Raw genomic sequence first — 9,343 nt, 5'->3', positions numbered from 1 at the left:
AGCCTCCTGTCCTTCCTTTCTGAATCCCCGAGATACCCACTGTTCTTAAGCCTCTTAGGCTATAACCGCGAAGCCTGTGTCATCTACCTGCGGCAAAAGGGTCACCATCCTAAGGCTGCAGGTGCCCCCTGGAGCCCTGGGACAGTGGCCCCTGTGGGCCTCAGGATGACCTGGAAGCCAGGCAGCCCTTCCCCGGCCCCTGGTCTCAGGTGTTTTACGTCTTCAGCTCTTTGCAGGCTAAACAGGACAGCTCAGAGCCTCCCCCCGATGCCGTGTTCAAGGGGCTGGCCATGGAGACGCCCTGCGTGCACTCCCGCCCTTGTCCCGCCCTTGTCTAAACGTCCAGGGGAAGGGCTGGGGCAGGCCCAGGCTGCGGTGTCTGCCTGCTCCAGCTGGCCCTTGCTGGTGGCCACTTGGGGACCAGCCCAAGAGGCGCTGCCTACATCTCCAGTCCATCAAGCCCTGGCTGGGGGCAGACACACTGCCTACCCCCAGCCCAAGGGTCGCTCAGAATTAAATAAGAACCGAGAGAGGCAAACAGGAATGCAGCACGGCCTGACTGGACCCTTTCTGATCGAATCCTAGTTACCTCCCTGGGGAAAGGACAAAGCGTCAGGGAGCGGCCTCGCCCCGCGCACCCTGCGGAGTGTATCTTCCCCTGTCCACGCGGGCCGGTGTCCTGCTTGCCTCCAGGACCCTGGGGGCAGCTCGCATTTAGGGTTTAGCTTCTTGTGTCAGGAGACACGAGGCTGCATGAGGCTTCCCCCGCCACAGGAGGAGCGGCCCAGCCGCTGTGGGTCACAGAGGTGACAGATGGCGATGTGCCGCACGAACAGCGTTAACCCTAAAATAACGGCAGGGGTTACGGAGGAGGCCGTGGGGGAGGAGGACGAGCGCAGGTAGAGCAGGCCCTCGCGGGGAGCCACGCTCTATCCGCCCCTCCGCGCCGTCACCCGGCGCCCTGGGTCGGAAGGGTCTTCACCGCACGGGCTTCCTCCCAAGCCCACCATCCGTGCAGCCGGGAGAAACCGCCAGGCAAACTCAGATGCGGGGCAGTCTGCATACCTGGCCTCTGTCGCCCACCGTGCAGGAGTTCAAAAGCTAGTCTGGGAGACTGTCCCCAGGACGCGCAGGTGGCACGAGGCCTGCGGGCAGCCTGCCACCCCGGATGGAACCCCGAGGTCGAAGGTGGGGTGGGAGGAGCTCCATGACGACCAGCCCCGCACTGCCTGGGACAGGTGTGCTGCAGTGATGTGAGGTCACAGCAGAGGGCGCGCGAGAGAGGCGTTCCCAGCTCCCTGCTCTCTGCACTCACCAGGGGTAGGGAAAGGCTGGTAAGGCAGGGCAGGACTCTGCAGCTGCATGCTGCCAGCCTTGCTGCTTTGTTTTGTTTTGTTTTGTCTTGTCTTGTCTTGTTTTGTTTTGAGACAGGGTCCTGCTCTGTAATTCAGACCAGACTTGGACTTGCTATGTAGTCCAGGCGGGCCTCCAATTTGAGATCCTCCTGCCTCAGCCTCCTGAGTGCTGAAATTATATGTAAGTGTCACTATCCCCTACCTGTACATTCACTTTCCAAGACAAAAGTCTCATTTGTCCTTTTTTTAATGTAGGAAAATTTTTATTTGATAAATATAACTTTGTAAACTTTAAAAAGATACTGAACACTGCACAATAAGTATACTACAGTTGCTGAGAATGCAGAGAATTTTTAAAGGGTTACATTAGATAGCCACAGCGTCTGAAGTCCAAAGTATTGCTAAATATTGCTTAACCAAGTATTGCCACACAGTGCCAGCCGCTCAGTCTTATAAAAATCTAACAATCGCCACTATTACGAACACATCATTAGTTATGATCTGTTTTTATAGGAAGACCATCCAAGTTATCTTACATATCAAGCAGCATTTCAATAATGTTTTATTTTTATGAAAATATATGACTCATTTTATGATAGAAATTAAAATGTCTATAAAGGGGAACCAAAATTAATAAATATGCTTCACATAAAACTCTTTGGTTTGTTAGTTTTGTCAGTACCTGCCATTTTAGAAAATTCCTGTCAGGATTGATTTTTACTGGGAAAACACAAACATGAAAGGTTCTTCCCTTCCCTTAGGCCCCAAGATTTTCAGAGAAGTGAATTTTAAAAATTTTCAGCTCTTCATCGTAAATTTTAGCGGCCTTGATTCCCACCTATTGAGTCTCAAGTTTATCAGACTAGTTCAAGTCCACCACCTTCTGCCGCAGATTTATTTACGTAGTTTTTTTTGAGACAGAGTCTCACTTTGTAGTTCAGGTTGGCTTCAAACTCGCTCTGTAGCCCAGGCTGGCCCTGAGCTTGTGGCAGTCCTCCTGCCTCAGCCTCCTGAATCTGGGGATCACAGTGTGTACCACCACACCCGGCATTCTGCAGCAGGAGTGAGCTCAGTCTTGGAACTAATAAAGAGCTGAGGGCAGGCTGTGCCCACTGGGACGGTTTGCCTCATTCTCATTTCCTACTCAAGGGAACGCCAGGGTCGGGCAGGCACTGGGAGGCTTCAGACGCCCCGAGTTCCCCTCTCAGGCCCGAGCAAGCCCTGGCAGCCTCAGCGGTCCTCTCCTAGGGCCGCTCCTCCTGGAGGAGCCGTGCTTGTCAGAGCTAAGCACGTTGCTGAGTCACCACCTAGGGCAGTGATGGGCTCGGTGTTTGTTGTTATCTTCGGGGCCACAGCCTCTGACCTGGCACCCCCGGTTCTGGCAGAAAGAAGTACGTTAGTTATCAGTGTGTGCTTCCCAACGAATTTGAAGGCAATAATGCAAAACGGGAAACTTTTCTGTGATTACTGATCATAAAGTGAAGTTGTATAACATGATCATTAGTACTAGAAAACTGCAGTGTTACTTTTGTGAGGCAGTAAAAAAAGAAAATCATCTAAAATTACCAGCTACCCATTCTGTTAAAATGGGGTAAATCTGAACAGTAAAGCTGGAGGGGCCATCAGTGGTCAGCGGTCAGTGGGTGTCACTGGCTGACTGACTGATGTCGGTGCTGGGGACAGAGCAGCTCAGCATGCTCTGTCCTTTGTCCTCCCAGGTCCCGGGCTTCCCCTCATTCTGACATCTGGCAGCCTCCACAGAAGAGAGACTGCGAGCCTCCACACCACAGAGCCACCTGTTTCTTTTTCCAGGGAGCAGGGGTGGCGCCGTGGGTCCCCCGCTGCTCCCCTCCTGCCTGATGACCGCCTCTTCCAGCTGCAGGGCTCCCGAGTGGCCTCAGCCACACCTGGCAACTGTCCCTCGAGGGACAGGGGCGAAAGAGTCCCAGCTCCCCTGGAAGCTTAACTCAGGAACACAGGAGGTGAAGATCAAGCCGAGGGGGAGAGGGAAGAGGAAAGGAGCTCGTGCCGTTGACTTCTGGGCCACGGACTCCAGGGATCTGGTAACTGTGCCGCCCCAGCCAGAAGGCATTTCAGCGCATTCCCCCAGCTCTGCTCCCAGCTGCAGGGGGTTCTGGAGCGGGGTTAAGGGTGCCAGGTTGTGGCTCAGGGATAGCGTGTTCGCCTGCCCAGCATGTATGAGGTCCTGGGACCAATTCCCTGAGCGCATGTGCACGCACACGCACACGCACACGCAATGCCGGCTCTAGAGGCCCCGGTAAGTCACAGCTCCTGGGATGACAGCCAGACCACAGGGCAAGGGGAGGGGGACAGCTTGGACCCCAGCTCTCAGCGTCAGCACCACCAGTCCTGGGCCTCGAGTTCCCACATCCCTCGGGGGCCCTGGGGTGCTCGCTATGCCATCCCCCATGAGGTCAGGGCCCCTAGCGCAGCGGGTGTCCCTGTCAGCCCCATCTCCCGGGATCCCCGGAATCGGTGCAGCGCCGAGGCCCAGCACCCGGGGTCACTGTCCCTGTGTAACTCCAGAGCACCCCCACCCCGTTACTTTGTCCTTTCAGCTTAGGCCCAGGACAAAGGCAGGAATGCGCCTCTTCTTCCCCTGGAGCCCAGGGTGAGCAGAAGGAGGTGGTGCCCCTGCATCAGATGACCCACAGCGCCCAGGACCTCTCCTTGGCCACAGGCTCCGGCCCTGGGTCTCTCCTAGGTCCTTTCCTGTCCACAGGACCCAGATTGCTGTCTTTCTCCGACCCTGCTTCTCAAGGGCTGTCCGTGAGACAGCTATGGCTGTGATCATTGTCGTTCTATTACTGACCCCAGGGGCTGCAGCCCAGCCTCAGTCTCTGCTCTGGAAGAACCCAGACAGCAGCTCTGAGCTTTCACAGAGCCTTGGCGCGGGCTATGACCCAGCTCAGTGCTGTGCCCACCGCCTGAAGACCATGACACAACTTTACGGGGATCAGCCCGTGTTGTTAGGTTGTCTTCAGGGCTGAGGCCGGACACAGGGCCTCGTGTATGCGGGCGGGCACTCCACCACTGGGCTTCAGTCCCAACCTTTCTTCATGTTATTCTGAGACAAGCTCTCATTAAGTGGCCCAGGCTATCTTCAAACTTGCAGCCCCCCTGCCTCAGCCTTCCAAGTAGCTGGGGCTAGAGGTATGCACCACCATGCCTGGTCAGGCTGTGTTTTTTTAATAGATTCCCTAGAACTTAATGTGAAGCCACTTCCTTAATGCTTTTATGTCCAAAACTGACACCGCTGGGCATGGTGGTGCAAACCTGTAATCCCAGCACTCAGGAGGCTGAGGTAGGAGGATCATGGCACGTTCGAGGCCAGCCTGGGCTACATAGTGAGTTCAAGGCCAGCCTGAACTGTACCAAGATGCTGTGTCAAAAACAACAAAAGAAAAGAAAAAAAATCTGACACTGGGTAAATCCAATTCCTTTTTGGGGTGGAAGTTGCTATGGCTCTTTCCCCCCTTTGTTTTTCTACAGAGATCAGTTAGACTTCTTTGGTGGGAGGATGGGCTGAGAAGCTGGGAACACTTGGAGGCCCCAGGAAGCAGCAATGAGATCCCTGTCCATGCTCCAGGAGCGGAGCTCTCCAAAGGCGGCCAGCCCGCCCGGCCTCCACTCTGGGCACTGCCCTTGCCTGTCCCCAGAGCTCGCTCCTCGGGCCCGGAGTACAGATATTCTTGCAGGGCAGCCAGAACTGCTGCTGAAACACATCTCTTGTAAAGTGCCTTCTAGGGATATGAGCTGGTCTGATCCTCAGTGTGCCCCTCTGAGGCAGGAGTTACCGTCCCCAACTCACAGACTAAGAAACTGAGGTTTATAGAAAGAGACTGACTTGCCAAAGTCTCAGCCAGGGAGTGACACTGGGAGCCAGACTGCAGGGCGGATTTCCTGACGTGGGAGCCACCCGGGGGAAGGGAGTGGAAAGTGATTGGCCTTCACCAGGGGCTGCGGAAAGGTAAAGAAGGAGCCAGCTGCTCCATCAAAGGACCAGTCTCAGCCTCCCGCCCGGGCCCTGAGCTTCTGTCTCCGTGGCTCTGGAGTATGGTCTGAAACCCACACTTTCCACAGCTCAGACCCACCTATGCCAGGCCTCAGGGGTCGGGGGGCACATGTCCTGACTCTAGGGCAGTGACCATGGTTCCAAGACGTCCACAGTGGGGAGAGGGGGAAGCACCGCCGAAGATCCCGGGAGCAGACAGGCAGGAAATGATGGGAGCATGGCCGAGGGCCCCCTTGCCCCTTCTCTGCCTAAGCCCTGAGGTTCAGAATCCCCATTTTTTTCAGGACTCCATGGGGCACAGGGGTCCCTTCTGTGCCACACTCCTCGAGTTCCCTACCAGGGTGCCGAGTCTTGGGGGATCCTGGCTCTTGCAGAGCAGTGCTGCAACCACCTGTCACTCCTGGTCACCAACTCAGAAAAGTCTGGCACGAGACCTGCGGGCTGACTGGGGCTTGCTGCTCCCGCCCAGCTGCAGTGCACCGGCTGGTGGGGACAGACCTCCAAGTCAGCTTGACGACACAGTGAGGGGAAATTCCTTTGGCTTAGACTAAAATGTCCCCCAGAGGTCTCGCGGGTTCAGAGGTGGAGCTCTGGCAGGTGACGGGGTCTTGGGGTGCTGTCCTCGTCAATGCCTTCATACACTGGTGAATTCGTGGCTGGCAGCGCAGTTAGGAGGCAGTACCCGGTTGGATGTGGATCACTGCGGTGTGACCTGGAAGTGTGCATTCCTGCCCCCAGCTCCTACCTTCTCTTGCTTCCTTATTCCCGGAGGTGAGTAGCTGTGCTCCACCATACCCTCTGCCATGCAGTTTCTTGGAGCCAGCCAGTCACAGACTGAACCCTCTAAAACCATTAACAAAAATAAGCCTCTCCTCCTCCTTTAAGTTTTGCATGTTGGGTATTTTGTCCCAGCAACTGGAAAGCTAACACAGAAAAATGGTACCAAGAGTGGGGTCATTGCTGCGATTGTATGTGACTACACGGTTCAAATGCTTTGGAACTGTTTTCAGGAATTGTTCAGAAAAATTTGGGTGAGTGCGCTAGAGAAGCACTGGACTGCCGTAAGCAAAGCTTGGTGGGTGATTCTGATTGGAGCACAGAAGGCTACAATGCTGATAGGAATGTAGACAGCAAAGGCCAGGCGCAGCAGGGGGTTTCAGATGGGAATGAGGATTCTATTGGAAACCAGACTAGAGGTCATGCATGTTACATTCTGGCAAGGAACTTCTCTGTATTTTGCCCTTGTCCTAAGACTTTGTGTGAGGCTGGATTTAAAGATGGTTGACTAGTTATTCTGATGGAGAATATTTCCAGATACCCCAATGTGTAGACTGCGGCGTGGGTGCTGCAGGCTGCTCTTAGCCAGGTCTGCAGTGAGAACCGGAAGCAAAAAGCAGATGTAAACATCTTACAATTTCAACATGGAGACATGGTTGCTAAAAAGATTAACATCAAAAACAAAGCAAGTACTTTGCATCAGAACAAGAAGGAAGATGGCTTGAAGGCATCTTAGGCATTGGTCCAACCCTCAGCCATCACAGGTTGAAAGGTATTTTGGAAAGGATAAATAAGGGCTGGGGTTATAGCTCAGCAGCATAAGCCCCTGCTTGGCAAGCATAAGTTTCTGAGTTCAATTTCCAGTACCGGAAAAAAAAAATAAATAAAAGGATAAATATCTTTGAAAGACTGCTTTGACAAGAGAGCCCCGGGGCACCCTGTTCTTTCAGGGCCAGCTACAGCTGTTTCCCTGAGTGCAGCTATCCAGGCACTCAGAGGCCACTGCAGTCATGGCTTAAGGGAACCAGGCTATTGCTTAAACTAGCAGCAAACATTGGTGTCATCTATGTGGTGCTAGTTTTTCAGGCATGCAAAATGCAAGAGTTATGGGGTCATGGAGGTTCCCCCCAGATTTCAGAAGAAAGCCTGGTAGGTCAGCCAAAAATATATCACAGAGTCAGAGTGCCTGCCAGTAGTCCCCAGGAGGGTGACACACAAAGCTGCAAGAATGAAGCTAAAGGTGCAGCAGAGATCCGAGGAAGTTAGAGATGCCAGGAATGTGGAATGTCTGCCGAGGAAAACCACAACCCCAGGAGAGGGGCCACATGGCCTGCAACCTACAAGGCATTAGGGGCAGGGCTTCTTGAGTCTTCGGAATTCACAGCTCACCGCAACCTGCCCTGAGTGCTAGACACACAGCCATAGGATTTAATGTCCACCGTGCTGGGTTTGAGTCTTGCTCTGGTCCGTTTTTCTTTATTCTCCTACTTCTCCCTTTTGGAATGGGAATGTTCACTCTGCACCATTGTACCATGGCAGGTTGGAAATATTTAACTCTATTCTTACAGAAGCTCACAGCTAACACTTTGCCTTGAGTTTCAGAGGAGACTTTGAACTTTCAGCAGTGGTGAAACTGTTAAGACTGTCAGTTGTTGGAGATGGCATAGGTGCATTTTGTATAATGAGATGGACTTTAGCTGTCTGGGCCCAGGGGTGCAACGTTCTGGTTTAGACCTAAAATGCCCCCCAAGTCTCATGCATGCAGAGGTGGGGTAGTGACTGGGTCAGGGGGGCACTAAACTCATCAGTGGATCACCCACTGACAGGTGCACAGCGGAGTGTGCTCTCAGGAGGGGCCTCTGGGGGAGGTGACCCCCACTCCTCTGTCCCTTGTTTCCTGGCTGCCATGGACTGCGTAGCTGTCCTCTGCCATGCCCTACAGTGTGCTGTTTCCATGCTGGCACACTGAATCCTTGAAAGCTGTGAGAAAAAACAAACTTCTCAGCCTTTAAGTTTTGGGTGTTGGGTAGTTTGTCCCAGCAACAGGAAAGCTGACATATACATCCTGCATATACACACACAACACATATACATACATACTACATAATACATATATACATACTTGTGTATGTATTTAATTTTGTTAATTGACAGATGAAAATCGGGTGTATTTATGGTGTACAATTTGTGTGCATTAAAAAAAGAAAAAAACTGGGAGTGGTGGCCCACGCCTGTAATCCCAGCACTCAGGAGGCTGAGGCAGGAGGATTGTTGCCAGTTCCAGGCCAGCCTGGACTACAAAGTGAGTTCAAGGCCAGGCTGCACTTGAGACCCTGTCTCAAAAAGACAAAAAATATTGTGTGCATTTATGGTGTCTTGGTATATGCATACATTGCCTGTACTAAGGGGCGGGCGGGGCGCAGCAGGAGCACGGAGAGGGTAAGGTTGGTGAAGAAGGAGCGGTGGAATAGAACTCAGACGCATGAGTCGTGCCTTCCCTGTGCAAAGCCATGACCGCTGTGAAGCGCCTTCTGACCTTTTGGGGAAGGGACCTCCTTCTGAGGGCAGGAGCTCGCTCACAGGGCCCGCGGGTCAGATCCGGAATTTCCCAGCCTGCAACCAGGAGGCCCAAACACTTGCAAACCATAGACAGCAGAGGGAGCTCTTGCCTAACCTTTCCAGCAACGAGGCGGGCGCGAGGGCCCGGCCAGCGAGCTGGGCTGGTCCGTCTGCTTGCTCCTCGGGTCGGGTGACTGCCCAGGGGGCCGGACTAGGCCAGCAATAGGGATGGCTAGGGACTCATAACTTCTCCTGTAGGCACTCAGCCAGGAGTGGGCTGTTGCAGCAGCCCAAGGGCCCCCCACCCCGCTGTCCATCCGCACAGATCGGGAAGGGCGGGTGCGCTGCCCCGGACCCATCCTGAAGGTGCGGCCTGGGCGTCCCAGCCACAGCGGGCTTCGTGCTAGGAGCGGGGTGAAACGCGCTCACGCACGAGCTCTGGCTGGAGCCCGGGACTGCAAACGGGTGGTCTTTGGGGTTCGGGTTGGGTACCGAGCGTCGCCACGGGGCCGCTAGGTGGCACTCGAAGCCCGCGCCACCGAGCCGCGCAGGCCCGGCAAAGGGCGGGCCGAGCCGGGCGCGGGAGGGAGCGCTGGGGAGCGCGAGGGGCCGCGGG

Source organism: Chinchilla lanigera, unplaced genomic scaffold, assembly GCF_000276665.1.
Source record: "Chinchilla lanigera isolate Chin_1 unplaced genomic scaffold, ChiLan1.0 scaffold00084, whole genome shotgun sequence".
NCBI classification, from domain to species: domain Eukaryota; kingdom Metazoa; phylum Chordata; class Mammalia; order Rodentia; family Chinchillidae; genus Chinchilla; species Chinchilla lanigera.
The sequence above is the reverse complement of the archived record's forward strand: the minus strand, read 5'-3'. Positions refer to the sequence as shown.